The following is a 4,319-nucleotide window of genomic DNA, read 5'->3' as shown; positions in this document are numbered from 1 at the left end:
CAAATAAAATAAATAAATAAATAATCTTTAAAAAATAAAAAAATATAACAAAATAAAAAAGGGAATGGCTAACTCTGCTTAGCCTGGGTGTAATGACACAGCTTACACAAATAAGGTAATTTTGGTGCTGGGTGTTGATAGATGAGAGGATTTTGTTAGGATTATCAGGCATACATGATCTGGTTGTAGAAAAGAGGGAAGGACAGTCTAGAAAGGGAGAGTAATAGTACACAAAAAAGCATGGAAGTCAGAAAGAATATGGCCTATGGGAGTTCAGAAGGGTTTAATGGTACTGAGGTTTTAGTAGACAGTATTATGAAATGGGCTGCATGTGTAAGTAGGGCCAGGTGGTGATAAAAGTTTATGCCAAGGAGTTAGGAATAAATTGACAATGTTGGATCATTGAATATACTTGATCAGGGTACTCATAATAGTGGTGGTCAAGCAGTTGGTGACATTGGAAGTGAACTGAAGTAGAATTTTGGTGGAACAATAAGGTGATACCACAGGCACAAGGAGAGAGAATGTATCTCAGTACACACACTTGAGAGTATAAGAAAGATTATTGTCTTAATTTTACAATAATTCAACATAATTTCTGTCTTATACCTCCATTCTACAGGGTGACAAAATATTGATCAGTCACTTAAAGGCTACCTCTTTACTTCAGAATTGTGTATAGGCTTTGCAGGGCTAAAAAAGGTACCCAGGCCCCTCTAGGGCACATCCTCAGGCTCTGAAAGATCTAGCAGTTCTCTCTCTTACCTCCATGCTATTTGGGGATATATAGAGGTCCCTCTGTGCCACAGAGACCAGGGCAACTCTGTGAGGCTATCTCTGGCCTTTTATGCCTGGACATACAGCAGTGTTTCTTCACTGGAGACTTGTCTTCCTGGGGCTGTACCCTAGAGATGCACACAAGTCTCTTTTGCTCCCAGATTCTATAGACACATCCGAGAGGTTTATCTTTCATGAGAAATAGAGAAACAATCTCTGTTCCAGCTACTATTGCTTCATAATAAATCAACTTAAAATTTAGCAGCTTAAATAACTTCTTATTTTTTTTTATTTTAAAAATTTGCATTTATTTCCAGTTTGAGTCTTTTTGCAATATAATATATATGAATATGACAACTGATACCTTTCTATCTCTACCTTGCCATTATGATTTTGCTTAAAAAAAAACAAACTTGAAACTAGCATGCTAGAAGGATTTGTATTGATGGTGAGAAATTTTCACTGCTTCGTGCCAGAAATTAAGAGAACCTAATAATCATGTTTCAAAATGCACTTGAAGAAAAGTAATTGAAACAGATCAGATCTTTGTGCCGTTCTTCAGATTATTTTACTTGAATTATTTTGCAAATTGAATCCAGCTTGTGGAATCACCTAGTCATGAGTTTTAACGAACTAATTAATTAGATTAAATTTGCTCACTTAAAAAATAGCTGGCTTTTTATGAAAATTTTGTTAAAATATATAGGAAAGGCCTTTATTGTAACTAAAAGTGCCAAGTATAATAGGTACCATGTTATAACAGTAAATATTTACAATATATTTTAGGGAAAAAATGACAACACTTAGATTAAATGCAGAAAAGAAAACACGTTTTTAACACTTGATATTTCCATTGATTCTTCATGTTCTGCAATTGTAAGATAATCTCACGTATTTAGTTTCTATCTATTCCAGGAGATTTGTGTTGAAATTTTTTTCGCCATTAGAAACTGTGATTCTCTATGGGACCTTTTCAGCTTTGCACGCTGATTTTGGAACCAGATCTGGATTCTGTCTTCCTCTAGATTCAATTTTCGAGCTAAGTCTTCTCTGATATCAATGCCCGGGTAGCAGTTAACTCTAAAGACGTTTTCCAACACTTCAATCTGGTTTTGAGTAAAAGCAGTTCTGGGTCTCCGGCCTCTATACCAACTCAGCTCTCTTTTCAAAGACAGTCTTTCTGAGGCTGAAAAGTAATTTTCGTATTTCAAAAATCTTTCTTCTGGTACTGGGTGATCCACAGTACAAGGGAATGAGACCCCATTAGAAAGGCTCGGGATATGCACACATAGGTTAACATCTTTCCCTGAGGAGCTGCAGGTGTCTGCCCACAGTCTTTCTTCTGGTCCAATCCTAAAATGCTCTCAATTGAAAAGGAGCAAGGCGAGGGTTTGCTTTCCCCAAGCCGAGCACTTTCCAGAAGACTGGGAGCCATCCTCGAGTGGGCTGCCCAGAATGACAGCTCTGGCCTCTCCTGCCTCCTGGCTGGCTCTACCCCATGTGTACCTAAATAACTTCTTATTATCTCATAGAATTTGATAGGTTGAGAATTTAGACAGGGCACAGCAGGTATGCTGGCTCTGCTCTGCGGTGTCTCGTCCTCAGCTGGGGACACTCAATGCTGTGGGCTGGAATCATCTGAGGATGCATTCACTCACTCGTCTGGAGCCTGGGTGGGGAGAGCTTGAAGACAAGGGCTGCTGACTGGAGCTCTGACTATGACCTCTCTATGTTGCTTGGCTTCCTCAGAGCATGGTGGCTTCAGGGGAGCCATGATTCTTACATGGCAGTTTCTGGCACCAAGAGCCCTTGTTTTAGAAAATAAGGTAAAATACCTTTTATGGCCACCCTTAGAAGTCACACTAGTTACTTCTGCCATACTCTCTTGGTTGTAGAAACCAAAAGCCCAAGCAGATCCAAGGCAAGGGGACCTAGACCCCTACCTCTCAATAGGAGGAGCATGTCAAAGAATTTTGGAACCAGGTTTTAAAACCATCCTACTTGTCTCATAGCTTATCTCTGATGTTCATTTCTCCTTTCAACCTGAGGATTTTGTTTGTCATTAGTCTGAGGCCCAGGGTGGGGTGGGAAATAAAGGATGAGGAATATTTGCTCTGACTCATGAAGTCTTATTTAAAATATTTTACCCACACCATGAGTCCTTTCCATTCATTGAGCTCTTGAGTGTTTTGAAACTCAAAAGCCAGAAAGAGGCAGAAAGAACACTGCCTTTTGTTGTCACATCCCTTCCCTCATATAAAAAATATCTACAAATAAACTTAACTACCTGAAGGGGTGAAGGACCAAAGGGATGAGGGAAATACTGTGTGTGAGGTAGGGAGGAGAGGACCAGTTAATATTATCATATTTTATTCTATATATTTATTTTTTATTCCATATATTTAACATTTAAAAGCTATTCCAGCAAACATGCAACAAAGGAAAGCAAATAAACAAAAATACTATTGCTCTTCTCTGATAATTTTACTACTAATAATTTTGCTGTATATATACAGTTTTTTTCTCTCTCTCCTTATTATTTTGTTTTCTACAATTAACATTTTTGCATCTTCTTCAATCTAATGGACACAATATCTGGGAATATGCCAGCAATTTTAAGATATAGGACCCCCTATCCTTTAAGGTATATCAGAATCTATAGTGCTATTCCTCCTGCTAACCTCACACCACATACCATCAAATAGTTTACTTTTCATCTTCTTTACCCCACAGATAAGAGATATAAACCTATTTGAGCAAAGTGAGTTACCTGAGGGTAAAAAAAATCCTTTGAATTCCCCATGAGATCTCACAGACTGGCTAAGAACTGTATATAGCAGCCTCTTCTTAGGACCTTTCAATCAAAAGCTTCTCTAGAGAAAGATGATGTTAAGTTAATATTGATCAGTGTAGATGCTGCTAATAGTCATGCAGATGTTCAACTTGAGTTTTGAGCTACCCTATAATATAGTTACTTGGCTCATACTTCTGTGCTTTATGTCCACCCCTATTTCTGAATCAGGCATATCAATTGGAAAGTTTAAATATATTATTCAGTCCCATTCTTTAAAATGGGGTGACAGGGGTGAGGCAAGAAATCAGCTTCCTGGAAGATAGGTGATTACTGAGGGACAGTTAAGATTCTGTATGAAGGAAGAAGCAACTGATCATATTCACTACAGAGAAAAAGATGGAAATTTTGAAGCCTGTAGCCAAAGGATTGGTATCAATGGCAAGTGCCTGTGAGCCTAATATTAACTGAAGAAGTGGGCAGGCATTGTTTTGAGGACTGAAAGACTAAGTGTGTTGAGAGTGCTACTGATCGGATTCTATATCAAGTCAGAGGCAAGGCAGTCAGTTTAGACAGCAAAGTGGACAAGAAGTTGCCCCCCAAGCTTGTGGAAATTACCAAGAGGAGGAGTAAACTTCCTCTACAGATCATTAATGTAGACAATACCAGACTCTTGGAAAATGATGCCTGCCAGATCCTATACCAGCAAAGAACAGAAAAGTGTAGTTGGTTTTAAGGATATAAAAGATAG

The 4,319-nt window shown here is 38.4% G+C and overlaps 1 pseudogene; it reads right to left on the bottom strand.

Moving 5' to 3' along the window:
- Positions 1–1,683: 1,683 nt before the first annotated feature.
- On the bottom strand, positions 1,684–2,240 carry LOC118022451 (annotated as a pseudogene).
- Positions 2,241–4,319: the final 2,079 nt, after the last annotated feature.

This window comes from Mirounga leonina, unplaced genomic scaffold (assembly GCF_011800145.1).
Source record: "Mirounga leonina isolate KUSES-001 unplaced genomic scaffold, KU_Mleo_1.0 Mir_176, whole genome shotgun sequence".
In the NCBI taxonomy this organism is placed as follows: domain Eukaryota; kingdom Metazoa; phylum Chordata; class Mammalia; order Carnivora; family Phocidae; genus Mirounga; species Mirounga leonina.
Note: the sequence above shows the minus strand (reverse complement) of the source record. Positions and strands in the feature narration are given on the sequence as shown.